General features: G+C 45.1%; 1 pseudogene; it reads left to right on the top strand.

Moving 5' to 3' along the window:
* The first annotated feature begins 1,266 nt into the window (after positions 1–1,266).
* LOC132405062 (uncharacterized protein K02A2.6-like) lies at positions 1,267–5,018 on the top strand (annotated as a pseudogene).
* Positions 5,019–17,223: the final 12,205 nt, after the last annotated feature.

Genomic DNA, 17,223 nt, shown 5'->3' on the forward strand with positions numbered 1-17,223 from the left:
TCTCTGACAGAAGACTCATGGTGTACTGCAGGGAACAGTGCTGGGTCCATTGTTATGTGTCATCTATATCAATGATCTGGATGATGATGTGGTAAACTGGATCATCAAATTTGTGGACTACGCCAATATTAGAGGTGTAGGGGACAGTGAGAAAGACTATTAAAGCTTGCAGCAAGATCTGAACCAGCTGGAAAAAAGGCAGAAAAATGGCTTCTTAAAGAGTGGAGTAACATTTGCAATTTTCCAGTTTTCCAGGACGATGCTAGAGTCAAGTGATTCTTGAAAGATAATGCTCAATGCATCAGTTATCTCTTCAGCAACCTCTTTCAGGACTCTGGGATGTAGTCCATCTAGTCCAGATGACTTATCCACCTTTAGACCTTTCAGCTTGCCTAGCACTTTTTCCTTTGCAATAGCAATGGCACTCACTCCTGCTCCCTGACACTCATGGATAACTAGCATATAGCTAGTGCATTCCACAGTAAAGACTGAAGCAAAATACTTATTAAGTTCATCTGTCATTTCTTTGTCCCCCATTAAGACCTCACCAGCATCATTTTCCAATGGTCCAATATCAACTCTCACCTCCCTTTTGTTCTTTGTATGACTGAAAAATCTTTTAATGTACTACTTTATATTATCGGTTAGTTTACCCTCATATTTCATCTTTTCCCTTCTTATAGCTTTTTTCAGTTACCTTTTGTAGGATTTTTAAAATTTCCCAATCATCCAACTTCCCACTCACTTTTGCTACTTTATATGAGCTTTTCTTGGCTTTTATGCAATCCTTAACTTCCCATGTCAGCCATGATTGCCTATCTCTGCCATCTGAGAACTTATTCTTCTGTTGGACATATCTATCCTGTGCTTTGTGAACTATTCCCAGCAACTTCAGCCACCTCTGTTGTGCTGTCATTGTTGTAATGTGAGTATTATTAAAAGTAAGCTAATACTAATCGGGAAGCTGTTGGTAGCAAGAGGCGGGATCTGGGGTTGGCGGGGTCTTTACTTCCGCTCTTTTTACTGCCAGTATGCATTGTATATAGTTCCTCCACCCATGCCACACAAGGTACCTGGAAGCCTCTGTATTGTAAATATAATTTCCCGTCCCAGATAAAGATCTTCTTTTGGACATCAAATTGTTGAATGGTCTTTTTGGAAAGTAGAAGTTACCACATATTTTTGGCAACGAGGTGAACTGGTTTTGTGGACTGGTTGGCGTGTTTCGAACAGGAGCTGTGAGTGGATGAGGAGCCTCGTGTTCAAATGGCTACGTTGGGAAATATTGGTGTGTTCAACGAGCAAATCGAGGACTGGCCAGAGTATGAGGAAAGGTTGGGCCCCTTTTTCTGTGCTAATGGAATTACTGAGGAGGCTAAGAAGCGCTCTATTCTCCTGAGTGTGTGTGGGGCAAAGACGTAGAAGCTGATAAGGAACACCGCAGAAACCGGGAGAAATTCCATACGACAAACTGGTCAAGCTCGTGGGGAACCACCTCAATCCAAAGCCTTCGGTGATAGTCCAACAGTTCAAGTTTCACAGCCATGTCCGGAAGCCAGGTCAGTCTGTGGGCAATTTTGTGGCTGAGCTTTGGCAGCTGTCAGAACATTGCGATTTCGGAGCTGCGTTGGATGACATGCTCCTTGATAGATTAGTGTGCGGCATTAATAATGAAGCTGTAAAATGCCGCTTGTTGGGGGAAACCCCACTGTTGACTTTCAAGACAGCCCTAGAGATTCCCCAAGGCATGGAGTTGGCTGCTAATAATGCCAAGGATATACAGAAAGGATATGGGGGGGTCACAGTCGGCAGCAGTGCTCCAAGTCAGGAGCGAGACTGGTAAACAGGCAAAGCGGGTGGAATGTTTTCGGTGTGATGGAACGCAGTATGCAAATGTTTGTAAATTCAAAGATACTGTCTGGCGTGCTTGTAGCAAAAAGGGACATTTAGTTAAAAAGTGCAGGAGGATAAAGGGTAAGGTTAAGCCTGGGCAGGGGAAAGCTCAACAGACTCAGGCAGCCACACACCACCAAGAAGAAGCAGATGAAGAGGCAGCATGTGCCTACAACATGTTTGGGGTGGAAACAGATGAGGAACCACCTGAACCATATTATGTTACAGTCACTGTCAAGGGAATGGACATTAAGTTCGAGATTGATTCAGGGGGTACTGCATCGGTCATCAGTGAAGAGACCTACAGGAGGACATGGGGATCCAACCTGCCTCTCATCAGACCATCTAAGCTCAAACTCAGGACCTATATGAGGCAGCCCATACCTCATTTAGGGGTGTTATATGTGGATATTTCAGCTGGGGGTCAGAGGCTGAAGCTAGGCTGGTGATAGCTAAGGGCCGTGGGCCCAGTCTTTTGGACCGTGATTGGCTTTGCAAAATCCGGCTCAGCTGGCATGAAATTAAGTATGCATACACGACGGAGGACATTCTGCAGCAGTATAGTGACGTTCTCAGGGACGAGCTGGGCACACTGAAGGGCATGACTGTAAAACTCCATGTTGACCCTGGGGCCACAACACGTTGTTTTAAGCCCAGATCACTGCCCTGAAAGGCAAAGTCGAGATGGAATTGGAACGTTTACAGGGGATGGGCATCATTGAGCCCATCCAGTTTTCAAGGTGGGCAGCTCCTATTGTTCCAGTTTTGATAAGGCAGATAAAATGGTGAGGATATGTGGGGACTACAAGCTTACAATGAATCGGGTCTCTAAGCTGGAGGAGTACCCATTGCCACGGGCGGATGACCTGTTTGCGACCCTGTCAGGGGGTAAGCTGTTCACAAAGCTGGACATGAGCCATGCCTACCAACAGCTGCTGCTTGACAAGGATTCAAAGGAGTACGTCACAATCAATACACACAAGGGATTATTCAAATACAATCACCTGGTGTTTGGAGTGGCGTCTAGCCCCACCATTTTCCAAAGGACAATGGACTCTTTGCTGCTGGGGATTCTGCATGTAGTGTCGTGGTTTCTCGTGCCCCACAAACAACCAGGAGATTCTTCAAGAAGGGTTAAACTTTAATTTGCAAATCAAAGCTGAGACAGTCATTGAGCTAGTTGCTGATTGCCCACCGATCCTTGTACATAGCATTTTTTATAGCAATCTCCCGGTTTAGTTGTATTAGCATATCCAATCGGTCTACAGTTGCGTATCGCAAGTACATCTGCCACTATTGTTTCTACCCATTGACTTAATCATGTTCTAATCTACATCTCTTAGCTTACTCTCATTAACATACCATTGTCTTCTACATTCTTAAGATTTCACTTTCCTACTAAATTGGATACATGCATAGCAAATAGCAAACTGAAAGCTGACTACATAGTTTTGGTTACACAGCAAACAATGCAACTTTTATACTCCAATAGTAGCAGTGTATCTTGATGATATTTTGATCATGGGAGCCACGGAGGGGGAGCATCTGGCTAACTTAGAACAGGTGCTGAAGAGACTCTCAGATACAGGGCTGCGGTTGAAACACAGAAAATGTGTGTTCCTGGCTCTGAGTGTGACCTACCTGGGACACAAGATTACAGCTGAGGTGTTTTGCCCACTGGAGGAAAAAGTGAGAGCTATCAAGGAGGCCCCCAGCCCCAAGAGCGTCACTGAACTCAGATCATTTTTGGGCATGGTGAATTATTATGGCAAGTTTCTTCCAGACCTCTCAAAGGTTTTGGCCCCACTGTATAAGCTGCTTCACAATGACACTAAGTGGCAGTGGGGTGAAGAGCAGGAGGAAGCTTTCAAGAAAGTGAAAGAACTCCATCACTCAGCGAAGCTGCTCGTTCACTATGACCCAGACAAGGAGATCACCCTTTCATGCAACGCTTCGCCCTATGGAGTTGAGGCAGTTCTCTCACACATAATGGAGGACCATTCAGAGAAGCCTATTGGTTTTGCTTCACGTACCCTGGTGGCTGCTGAGAAGGGATATTCACAGCTAGACAAAGAAGGTCTGGCCATTGTTTTTGTGGTCAAACGTTTTCATTGGTACCTCTATGGACGTGCATTCACAATTTATATGGATCATAAACCACTGATGAGCCTTTTTAGGGAGAGCAGATACATCCCACCACTAGCCTCAGCCAGGATACAGCGTTGGGGTCTCACATTGTCAGCCTACCAGTATACTATAGTGTACAGAGCGGGTGGGGATAATGCAAACGCCGATGCGCTGAGTCGACTCCCTTTACCTGAGATGCCTGTTACTACATGTGTACCTCCAGAGACTGTGTTTTCACTGGAGAGGCTGTCCGAGACACCTGTAAAGGCGACCCAGATCAAGCAATGGACAGAGAGAGACCCAGTCCTGTCTCAAGTAAGACTTTCCTTTTACAAGGTTGGTCCAGAGTTGTGGAAGGAAAGGAACTGAGGCCTTATGCCAAACACAAGACCGAACTGAGTCTGCAGGAGGGTTGCATTTTCTAGGGGGCGAGGGTCATCGTGCCTCCCCCTGGCCGTTCACAGATTGCAGAGGAAATTCATGAGACTCATCCAGGTGTGTCTTGAATGAAAAGCCTTGCAAGATCCTACATCTGGTGGCCAAGAATGGATCAGGATCTGGAGAACAAGGTAAAATCATGCACGCAATGTCAGACCAATCAGAACATGCCACCACCGGCTCCTTTGCACCCATGGGAGTGGCCATTCTACCCCTGGTCTAGGCTACATTTGGACTTTGCTGGCCCCTTTATGGGACAGATGTTTCTTGTAATGGTAGATACGCATTCCAAATGGATCGAAGCTCACATCATGCACAACATCACAGCCCCCTCAACCATAGACAAACTCAGGCAAGTGTCTGCAGTCCACGGGTTGCCTGACATTCTAGTCACTGATAATGGCCCGACGTTCACCAGAGAGCTGTTCGGTGAGTTCATGCGGCAGAATGGCATTTGTCACATTCAGGTGGCCCCTTTCCACCCAGCCTCAAATGGTTTGGCTGGGCGGGCTGTTCAGACAGTGAAGGAAGGCCTGAAGCGGATGACAGGGGATTTTTAGTACCCGGCTTTCACGTTTCCTGTTTAAATACCACCTGTTGCAAATATAAATATAACCTGTTGCTAATGATACCACTGTTTTTTATTTCCCAGTTCTTCTATATTTGGGGATTTTGAAGGGGGAGAAGTGATGTAATGTGAGTATTATTAAAAGTAAGCTATTACTAATCAGGAAGCTGTTGGTAGCAAGAGGCGGGATCCGGGGTTGGCGGGGTTTTTGCTTCCGCTCTTTTTTACTCCCAGTATGCATTGTATATAGTTCCTCCACCCATGCCGCATGAGGTACCTGGAAGCCTCTGTATTGTAAATATAATTTCCCGTCCCAGATAAAGATCTTCTTTTGGCCATCAAATTGATCAGTGGTCTTTTTGAAAGTAGAAGTTACCACAGTCATTCCCGCCATTATCCCCTTCCAATCGACCTGGGCAAGCTCCTCTCTCATGCCTCTGTATGAGGGGATGAGAGGTTTGTACATGGAAGGGGCTGGTTTAATTATAGGAGGGGATTAAACAAAAGAATGAAAGCTAGAATCCAAACGTGATAAAATTTAAACACTTGAATGTTTCTTAAACAAGAACAGAGATGTTGGAAGATCTCAGCCAGTCAGGCAGCAACTATGGAAAGAGAAACCAGTTAATGTTTCAGGTCAGGGCCCCTTCCCTAGAATTGGGGAGGGGGTGGGGGTGAAGAGTGAGGGATCATAGTTTCCAAAGCAAAGCAGGGGAAGTAGTAACACCAAAGCTTCTCTATGGAGATTTGTGATAATGAGATGACTGTCAGTGAGTTTAAAGAAACAAGGCCTTAGGATAAAGGAGCAGAATTAGGATATACAACCCATAGAATCTGCTCTCCCATCCAAGCCACATGTCTTGGTACACATTGATACCAATGACATTGGAAACCAATGCAAAGTGTTCCTGAAAATAGAATTTAGAGAGCTGGGTAGAATGCTGAGAAGCAGGACCTCCTGGGTCGTAATTTCTGGATTGCTGCCTGTCCCACGCGCCAGTGAGGGTAGGAACATGATGACTTGGCAAGTTAATGCATGGTTGAAAAGCTGGTGCAGGTCTTCAGGTTCTTGGATTATTGGGATCTCTTCTGGTGGAGACATGACCTACTCAAAAGTGACGGGTTGCACCTGAACCTTAAGATAACCAATATTCTCTTGGGCAGGTTTGTTAGAGCTGTTGGGGAGGGTTTAAACTAATTTACAGAGGGGTGGGAACCAGAGTGAAGGGACTCAGGATAGGACAGATAATTAAAAAAAAGCAAAGACAGCATGCAGTCATGAAGAACAGGTCGATGATAGGACATAATTGCAGCCAGCAGGGTAAGTATCAGTGCATTAGGGATGCAGAATCAAAAAGGGTAGCAAATATGGTACTCAAAGTGCTATATTGCAATGCACGGAGTATATGGTGGTTGGAATATGGTGGATAAGGTGATTGATCTTGTTGCACTTTTACACATTGTTGGGTATGATGATGTGGCCATCACTGAATTGTGGTCGAAAGATGGTTGTAGTTGGGAACTGTAAGTCCAAGGTTACATGTTGTGTCAGAGGGATAGGAAGGTAGGCAGAGGGGGTGGTGTAGTTCTACTGGTAAAGAATGACATCAAATCAGTAGAAAGATGTGACATAGAATCAGAAGCTGTTGAATCCTTCTGGATTGAGTTAAGAAACCGCAAGGGTAAAAGGATTCCGCTGCAGAAATCCCCTAAGGTCATCTCCCTCCTAAGCAGATATACTGTTTTGGATACTGTTGGGGGGAGATGTGTCATCAGGGGAAGGCAGCAGCAGCCGAGTTCATTGCACCTTGGGTGGCTCTGCGGCACAGGAGAGAAGGAAAAGGAGTGGGAGAGCTATAGTGATAGGGGATTCAATTATAAGGGGAATAGATAGGCGTTTCTGCGGCCGCAAACGAGACTCTAGGATGGTATGTTGCCTCCCTGGTGCAAGGGTCAAGGATGTCTCTGAGTGGCTGCAGGACATTCTGGAATGGGAGGGTGAACAGCCAGTGGTCGTGGTGCACATAGGTACCAACGATATAGGTAAAAAACAGGATGAGGTCCTACAAGGTGAATTTAGGGAGTTAGGAGATAAACTAAAAAGTCGGACCACGAAGGTCATAATCTCTGGATTACTACCAGTGCCACGTGTTAGTCAGAGTAGAAATAGGAGGATATTTCAGATGAATACGTGGCTTGAAAAAAGGGGGAGGGATTCAAATGTCTGGGGCATTGGAACCAGTTCTGGGGGAGGTGGAACCGGTATAAACAGGATGGTCTGCACCTGCTGGACTGGAACCAATGTCCTCTAGGGGATATTGTATTGTCCGATGGAAAGATAAAAGTCACTGTCCTTTCAAGCTGCAGCTATTTGGGTTTAAGAGAGACGGTTTTAAACTTGCTCAGGACTTTTATGAGGCCAATCCGCTGCGTCGGGGGAGTGAGTTCCCTGTTGTTAGTTCCAAATCGTTTTCCGTGGTACCAGCCACCAGCCCCCAGGCAAGGGAACCGAACGCATGTGGCTTCCTTCAAATGGCTTCCCGCTATTGCGGGATCGCTAGCGTTTCTTCTGGTGCGTCTGAAAGGGGTTGTTCCCCTAGACCCTCTTTTATACTTCCACACGGGGTCTCAGATGTCAATCAGGTTGGGATGATGCAAACTCTCTCTCAACCAGCCCACTTTACCCGAGGGCTTGCACATAGCATAGTCCCCAATCCACAAAAGTTGTCTCCAGGAGACAATGGCCAGGTCTCTCTCTCTCATTTCCTGGGTCCTCTGACACAACCCAATAATGCTCTTGCGATTCTCAAAAAGGAGGGGGCTCCCCTGCACCCTTTGGCCCCTCAGAGCTGTGGTGCATCCATAACAGTTGGCAGACAGGAAGCAACGAGTGGGAGTAAATGGGACCCTTTCAGAATGGCAGGCAGTGACTAGTGGGGTACCACAAGGCTCAGTGCTGGGACCCCAGTTGTTTACAATATATATTAATGATTTAGATGAGGGAATTAAATGTAGCATCTCCAAGTTTACAGATGACACGAAGCTGGGCAGCAGTGTTAGCTGTGAGGAGGATGCTAAGAGGATGCAGGGTTACTTGGATAGGTTAGGTGAGTGGGCAAATTCATGGCAGATGCAATTTAATGTGGATAAATGTGAGGTTATCCACTTTGGTTGCAAGAAAAGGAAAACAGATTATTATCTGAACGGTGCCCGATTAGGAAAAGGGGAGATGCAACGAGACCTGGGTGTCATTGCACACCAGTCATTGAAGGTGGGCATGCAGGTACAGCAGGCGGTGAAAAAGGCAAATGGTATGTTGGCATTCATAGCAAAATGATTTGAGTACAGGAGCAGGGAGGTTCTACTGCAGTTGTACAAGGCCTTAGTGAGACCGCACCTAGAATATTGTGTGCAGTTTTGGTCCCCTAATCTGAGGAAAGACATTCTTGCCATAGAGGGAGTACAGAGAAGGTTCACCAGATTGATTCCTGGGATGGCAGGACTTTCATATGAAGAAAGACTGGATCGACTAGGCTTATAGTCACTGGAATTTAGAAGATTGAGGGGGGATCTTATTGAAATGTATAAAATTCTAAAGGGATTGGACAAGCTAGATGCAGGAAGATTGTTTCCAATGTTGGGGAAGTCCAGAATGAGGGGTCACAGTTTAAGGATAAAGGGGAAGCCTTTTAGGACCGATTTGAGGAAAAACTTCTTCACACAGAGAGTGGTGAATCTGTGTAATTCACTGCCATAGGAAACAGTTGAGGCCAGTTCATTGGCTATATTTAAGAGGAAGTTAGATATGGCCCTTGTGGCTAAAGGGATCAGGGGGTATGGAGAGAAAGCAGGTACAGGGTTCTGAGTTGGATGATCAGCCGTGATCATACTGAATGGTGGTGCAAGCTCTAAGGGCTGAATGGCCTACTCCTGCACCTATTTTCTATGTTTTTATGATCCTGATGGCAGTTATATACAGGTCTCCCAACAGTAGTTGGGATGTGGAACACAGATTACAAAGGCGTGCCACCAGGGAAATGTTATGATAGTCATGGGAGATTTCAACGTGCAGGTCAATTGAGAAAATCAGGTTGGAAATGGATCTCAAGAGGGTAAGTTTGTTGAATGTCTATGAGATAGCTTTTTAGAACAATTTGTCGTTGAGCCTACTAGGGGATCAGCTATACTGGATGTTATGTAATGAACTGGAGGTGAGTAGGGAGCTCAAGGTACAGGAGGCAGAGATCACGATATGATTGACTGAGTTCAACTTGAAATTTGGTAGGGAGAAAGTAAAGCCTGACATTTCAGTGGAGTAACAGAAAATAATGAGAGAGGAGTTGGTTAAAGTAAGTTGGAAGAAGATGCTGGCAGAGAAGACAGCAGAGCAGCAATGGTGAGAGTTTCTGGGAAAAATAAGGAAGGTGCAGGATAGATGTATACCAAAACCAAAGAAATACTCAAATGGCAAAATCATACAACTGTGGCTGACAGGGGAAGTCAAAGCTAATGTAAAAACAAAGGAAAGGGCATACAACAAAGCAAAAATTAGTGGAAAGACAGAGGATTGAAAAGCTTTTAAAACCCAACAGAGAGCAACTAAAAGAATGATTAGGAGGGAAAAGATGAAATATGAAAGCAAGCTAGCAAACAATATCAAAGAGGATAGTAAAAAACTTTTCAAGTATGTAAAAAATAAAAGATAGATGGGAATGGATATAGGACTGCTTAAAAATTAGGCCAGAGAAATAATAACAGGGGCCAAGGAGTTGGCAGATGAACTAAATTAGTATTTTGCATCAATATTCACTGTGGAAGACACTAGCAGTGTGCTAGATGTTGATGGATGTGAGGGAAGAGCAGTAAGTGCAGTTACTATTACAAGGGAGAAACTGCTCAAAAAGTTGAAAGACCTAAGGATATATAAGTCACCTGGGCCTGATTAACTGCACCCTAGGGTTCTGAAAGAGGTAGCAGTAGAAATTGTGGAGGCATTAGTAATGATCTTTCAAAAAGCATTGGACCCTGGCGTGGTGCCAGAGGACTGGAAAATTGCAAATGTCACTCCACCCTTTAAGAAAGTAGAAAGGCAGCAGAAAGGAAATTATAGACTAGTTAGCCTGACATCAGTGGTTGGGAAGGCGTTGGAGTCAATTGTTAAGGATGAGGTAATGGAGTACCTGGTGACACAGGACAAGATAGAACAACATCAGCATGGTTTCCTTTAGGGAAAATCTTGCTTGATGAATCTGTTGAAATTCTTTGAGGAGATTACATTTAGGATAGATAAAGGGGATGCAGTGGATATTGTACATTTGGACTTTCAGAAAGTCTTTGACAAAGTGCCACACATGAGGCTGCTTAAGAACCCATGGAAAGTAATAGGAAAGTTACTGGCATGGTTAAAGCATTGGCTGATTGGTAGGATGCAACGAGCGGGAATGAAAGGATCCTTTTCTGGTTGGCTGCCAGTGACTAGTGGTGTTCTGCAGGGGTTGGTGTTGGGACCACTTCTTTAAATGCAATATATCAATGATTTAAGTGATAGAATAGATGGCTTTGTTGCCAAGTTTGCAAATGATACAAAGGTTGTTGGAGGGGCAGGTAGTGCTGAGGATTCAGGTAGGCTGCAAAAGGACTTAGACAGATTAGGAGAATGGGCAAGACAATAGCAAATGAAATACTATGTTGGAAAATGCATGGTCCTGTACTTTGGTAGTAGAAATAAATATGCAGACTATTTCCTAAATGGGGAGAAAATCCAAAAACCTAAGATGCAAAGGGACCTGGGAGTCCTTGTGCAGAACACTTGTAGGTAGAATTGGAGTTGAGGAAGGCAAATGCAATGTTAGCATTCTTTTCAAGAGGTCTAGAATACAAGAGCAGGGATGTGATACTGAGGCTTTATAAGGCACTGGTGAGGCCACACCTTGAGTATTGTGAACAGTTTTGGGCTCCTCATCTAAGACAAGGTGTGCTGGCTTTACAGAGTGTTCAGAGGAGGTTCAGAGGAATGAAAGCGTTATCATGAGTAACGTTTGAAGGCTCTGGGTCTGTACTCGCCAGAATTTAGAAGGATGAGAGAAGATCTTATTGAAACCTTTCGAATGTTGAAAGGCCTAGACAGAATAAATGTGGAAAGGATGTTTCTCAAGATGGGGAGTCTAGGACAAGAGGCACAGCCTCAGGTTAGAGGGCTGTCCATTTAAAACAGAAACACATAGAAATTTCTTTAGCCAGAGGGTGCTGAATCTGTGGAATTTATTACCATAGGCAGCTGTGGAGGCCAGGTCATTGGGTATATTTAAGGCAGAAATTGATTGGTTCTTGACTGGACATGGATCAAAGATTACAGGAAGAAGGCTGAGGAGGAGAAAAAAGTTCAGCCATGATTGAATGGTGGAACAGACTCAATGGGCCAAATAACCTAATTCTGCTTCTATGTCCCATGGTTAATTTTTTTCAACCCCATTCTTCCATCTTCTCCCTATAACTGTTAACTCCTTTCCCAATCAAGAACCTATAAATTTTGACTTTAAATACTCCCATGGACATGGCATTTTTATGGCATTAACAGTTCCTCAGATTTATGACCCTCTGGGGCCTGAGGGAAGGGAAGGCTGAAATTGAGGTGGTGGTGCTATCTCATGATAAGCAGCATTGTGGTGAAACAAAATATATCCCTTTGTACATCTACAAAAAGAATCAAGTCCCCACCTGCGCCATGGGGGACAGGTGTTGTGTTGTACAGAAATGTTGGCACTGTAGGGTATTCCTGCCAGACAGAGATGGCTCTGGTTGGGCAAAGGATGAATACAGACCTTAGAACCAGGGTCCTAGAATGGGGACATAACCACCCCATGGGCACACCAGAGATGGAGAGTGAGAGGGAGAGAGATTGGGGGGTGGGGAGGGTACACCGAGAGAGTGGGAGTCATGAAGAGTACATGGGGAAAGGGAGAGAGTGAGAGAGGGTGAGTAAGGGAGAGGGAAGGAGCAGAGAAAGAGAAGGAGAAAACATATAACATAGAACAAATTTTAGCACAGCAACGATGAACTAATTAAACTAATCACTTCGGCCTTCACGATGTCCACATCCCACTATTCTCTGCACATTGAAGTTCTTAAGTGTCCCTAAGCCTATCACCACAAACATATCAATATACTTACAGCCCTGGTTCTAATCTTCACCATCACCCTCTAACCGCACCCCCCCCCCCCCCCCCCCGCTCCACAGTACCTGGGAACCCTATTCTCTCCATAAAGTTTAAAATAAAGCATTGCTCTCAATAAAGGCGTGTGAGGCTGGAGCAGGGAATGAAGGTATGGGCCATATCAAAGTAACAGTGTCTAGTCCAGGCATGGGCAAACTGCGGCCGGTTAAGCTTTTTAATCCGGCCCGCAGAACTTGATGAAATTATATTAATAAACCTTGTTAACGTTTTCTCCCCGCAATTCTGGCGTTTTCCCAATAGATGACGCAATCTACATACATTGACCTTTGTTGAGGTGCAGCGTATTACTCCACATTTGCGCTTTACTTTGTGACCTTGTGACCTGGCACATCCGAACCGGCTCACAATTAGCCAGTGTTCCGGCTCAGAGAGATCGCCTGCGGGGATTTGCTAGCACAGAGCTCCGCATACCGGCGCGCTCTCCCTGCTTTGTCATTGTGCGGGTCGTTGTTGAGTTTTGGCACAGGGGACAATTGAATAAGAAGGAGCAGGACAAGTAGACCTGCATCTCCTACCGCTTTTGAAATAAAGACAGTCAGGAGGAGAGTGATGATGATAATATCTTGAAGGATAACAGAATTTTCAGTGCTTTAAAATAATAACTTACTATTTAAAAAAGCTGTATTTTATTCATTTAATTTTCAGTGTTTTAAAAGTCATTTCAATAAATAGCTAAATACCATGGGACTTCAAAGACAGATATTTTGTTGTAATGCATTTGTTCATTTTCAATTGATATTAAAGCACATGTTTTCTACATATCCCATGATATTTTATTTTCTCTTATGAGGTGTATTACCAAAACACTCCGTCCATCTGCTCCTGGTCCAGCCCCCCTGTCAAATTTTAGAACCCTTTGTGGCCCTCAAGTCAAAAAGTTTGCCCACCCCTGGTCTCCTCTTGGATGTCAGCACATTGAGAGTAGGTATTGTCAGCAATGCTGCTGAACAGCAATTGCTTCAGTTGGGGCCCTGGTCAGACACACCCAGAGTTTGGTCTGCAGAACTGGTCTCCATATTTAGAGGATGTTCTCCATTGTGTAATGCCCTGGTTCACATGGTTCATATTTTTTCTCTATTTTGCTTTTCTGTTCTCTGTGTAAGCTGCTTGTTTGGGTTACTGTTGAAGATAAGAGAGAGGAGAAATGTGTGCCATCCAATGGGAATGAACGGATTCAGGGGAGGTTTCTCTGGTGAGGGACTAAGGTTGGGCTTGGGGTTTCTGAGGGGGGAAGAAGAGAGAAGAGGTCAGAGGAGCCAACCCGGAGTGGGGCGGGATTTGATGAAGACTGAAGGAAGATTGGCGAAGGGGAAACCATGAGCTCCAACTTGTGCACATTAGACTGTTTCATTAAAATGGGCCCCTTTCTTTCTTTTTTGCTTTTTCTTCACTAACCCTTCACTCAAATTAAGAATTATAAAGCTAAATCTTTTAATTGTATGCGATGTACCGTCTGTTATTTCGTGGTACTGATTTGTAACAGGGTAACACATTACGTAGCATCCACACAAACGGGGGGGGGGGGTTTGGGGGGCTTGCACTTCAATCTCCCTTCCACGTTTGGCGGGACCAGTAGGTGTCTTCCCTAGACTTACACAGCCAATGGAACCAGAGTGTTACAATTGCAAACTATGCCATGGATGCTTCCAAGCCCAGCTGCAAAAGGAGGAAGGTTGGGCACAGGGTTAGCAATCCCATCCTATAAATGACCAGAGCTGCAGAAAAGCCAACAGAAGCTCCAAAGACCTTATCCCTGAGTGAGGAAGCATACCAAGAAGATGGGCTTCATCTGGCAATAACGAAAGACTGGCTCAGGATAGAGCACTCTGATGAGCTGTTCTCAGTGATCTATGCCCCAGTAGGGATGACAGGCTTAAGTTAGTAAGTAAGTCCTTCATTGCAAACGATTTAGAGGTAGTTCATAGATTTTTACCTGAAATAGATGTGCGGTTGCATGAGGAGAGATTGGACAGGCTAGGCTTGCATACCTTTGGAGTTTAGAGAATAAGAGGGGACATTGCTGAAAAAAAGATCCTGAGTTGTCTCGGAATTTTTCCTCTTGTTGGAGAATTTAAAACTGGGGCACATAATTTAAAAAGGTTTAAGACAGTGGTGGGACAAACCTACTCTCCAAGAGTTGAAATACCTCAGAACCCATCCTTGAGAGTGGGGGAAGCAGAATCTTTGAATATTCTTGAAACATTTGGGTAGGATTGTTGATGGGATGAGGGTTATTTGGGGGGAGGAGGTGGAATCAGGATTAGATTCAAGTCTGGGTGGCCAACTTCTGCTCCCAGTTCCTCATTTTTGTACAAATAGTTTCCACTTTGGTTATTCTGGGGATCACCAGGACAGCTTAAGCCTTGACTGTATCACATCCTGACCCAAATATGGACCTAAAAGCAGAATCCCAGAGGTGAGGTGAGAGTCACCACTGCAACATACCAAGGCCCTTCAACATCTACAAGACACAGATCAGGAGTGTGATGGAATACTTCCCATTTGTCCAGATCAGTGCAGCTGCAAGAACACTCAAGGAGCTTTTGAAGATACAGAACAAAGCAAGCTGCTTGCCTGACACACCATCCATTCCTAACCCTTCCCCCCATGATTGTGGTGTGCACCATCTACGGAAGGCATTTGTAGCCACTTGCCAAAGCCTGAAGGAGTGTAAGATTTGATGCGTCTTCTGGTGTGGAGCCTGGGCCTTGAAGAGTGGGGACTGAGATTCTCTCATCACTTGAAACTGCCTGGTGGCAAAGCAAGACATGGACAGTGCTGGAAACACTCAGCAGTTCAGGCAAGCATCGGTGGAGAGAGAAAACAGAATTCACACTTCAGGATGAGGATTCTAGGGTCCAGCATGTCTCTGAGCAATTGCAGAATATTCTTGAAGGGGAGAGTGAGCAGCTGGAAGTACATGGTACATGTAGGTACCAATGACATAGATAGGAGAGGGGTAGAGGTCCTGTGCAGTAAGTTTAGGGAGTTAGGAAAGAGGCTGAAGAGCAGGACCTCCAAGGTGGTAATTTCCAGATCATCCCCAGTGCCACGAGCTAGAGAAGGTCAGAATAGGAAGATAGTGTAGATGAATGAGTGGCTGAGGAGATGGTGCAGAGGGCAGAGTTTCAAATTCTTGGATCATTCAAAGCTTTTCTGGGGTGATCTGTACAAGTGTGACAGGTTGCACCTGAACTGGAGGGGAACCAATATTCTGGGAGGGTTTGCTAATGCTATTGGGGAGGGTTTAAACCAGATTTGCAGGGGGGTGGGAACCGAAGTGAAGAGGCAGAGGATAGGGTGGTTGGCGCACAAGTAATGACAGGTTTTAGGGAGTTTATGAGGAAGGACAGGCAGATGATAGAGCAAAGAAGCACTCAGCTAGATGGTTTGAGATCTGTCTATTTTAATGCAAGGAGTATCATTAGCAAGGACCAATACGTGGAAATATTAAGTTGTGGCCATTACAGAGACTTGGATGACTCAGGGGAAGGAATGGCTGCTGAGTGTGCCAGGCTTTAGATGTTTCAAAAAGAACAGGGAAGGTGGCAAGAGAGATGAGGGAGTGGCACTGCTAATCAGAGATAGTATCATGGCTGCAGAAAAGGAGGAAGTCATGGAGGGAATGTCTACTGAGTCATTGTGGATGGAAGTCAGAAACAGGAAGAAGGCAATAACTCTACTGGGTGTTCTTTTATAGACCCTCAACATTAACAGAGACATTGAGGAACAGATAGGGAGGCAGATTTTGAAATGGTGCGGTAATAATAGGGTGTTCTGATAGGTGATTTTAACTTTCCTAATATTGACTAGCATCTCCTTAGTGCAAGGTGTTTTGATGGGATGGAGTTTGTTAGATGTGTTCAGGAAGGTTCCCTTATGCAAAATGTAGATAAGCCAACTAGAGGAGAGGCTGTACTTGATCTGGTATTGGGAAATGAACCTGGTCAGGTATCAGATCTCTCGGTGGGAGAACATTTTGGAGGTAGTGATTACTACTCTATCTCCCATTTGGAAAAACATTTAATTGGGGTAGCACGAAATATGCTATTAGGCAGGAACTGGGGAACATAAATTGGGAGCAGATGTTCTCAGGGAAATGCACGGCAGAAATGTGGCAAATCATGGCGTTCTGCATAGGTATGTTCCATTGAGGCAGGGAAAGGATGGTAGGGTAAAAGAACCAAGGTGTACAAAGGATGTAGAAAATCTAGTTAAGAAGAAAAGCTTGTGAAATGTTCAAGAAACTAGGTACTGTTAAAGCAGGAGCTTTTGAAAAAACATTGTTAGATAAGTCCCTGAGACCAAATGTGAAGTACCCCAGACTACTGTGGGAAGTGAGGAGGAAGTTGCTGAGCCTCTGGTGATGATCTTTGCATCATCAATGGGGATGGGAGAGGTTCCAGAGGATTGGAAGGCTGCAAATGTTGTTCCCTTGTTCAAGAAAGGGAGTAGAGATAACCCAGGAAATTATAGACCAGTGGGTCTTACTTCAGTGGTGGGCAAGTCGTTGGAGAAGATCCTGAGACGCAGGATTTATGAGGATTTGGAGAGACATAGTTTAATTAGGGATAGGTCAGGTCACTCATCTGAGGGCCACTGGTACCATGTAACCCAGTACTACCTGTTGCATTGTCAGGTGGTCGGCAACTAAACCAGCTCCCCCACCGGGCTTGCCTGGTGATGAGGGTGGCTAGACACCCCACAGGATGATAAACAAGACCTGTCAAAGTGCGGATGAACCCTCTCGTAGGGTCAATGGCCATCTAGCAAACATGTGCCGTGAAGCACGGGAAGGGCATCCCTCGCGTGGAAGCTTGGTTTGGCCATTCACTGCAACAGAACTTCCCCCAGCCATCTTGGACCCCATCATTGCTGCTGGATCCAGGAGGGGATGTTCAGAGGGTGGGTACAGTATATGGATTTCAGTAAAGCATTTGATAAGGTTCCCCATGCAAGACT

This window comes from Hypanus sabinus, chromosome 1 (assembly GCF_030144855.1).
Source record: "Hypanus sabinus isolate sHypSab1 chromosome 1, sHypSab1.hap1, whole genome shotgun sequence".
NCBI classification, from domain to species: domain Eukaryota; kingdom Metazoa; phylum Chordata; class Chondrichthyes; order Myliobatiformes; family Dasyatidae; genus Hypanus; species Hypanus sabinus.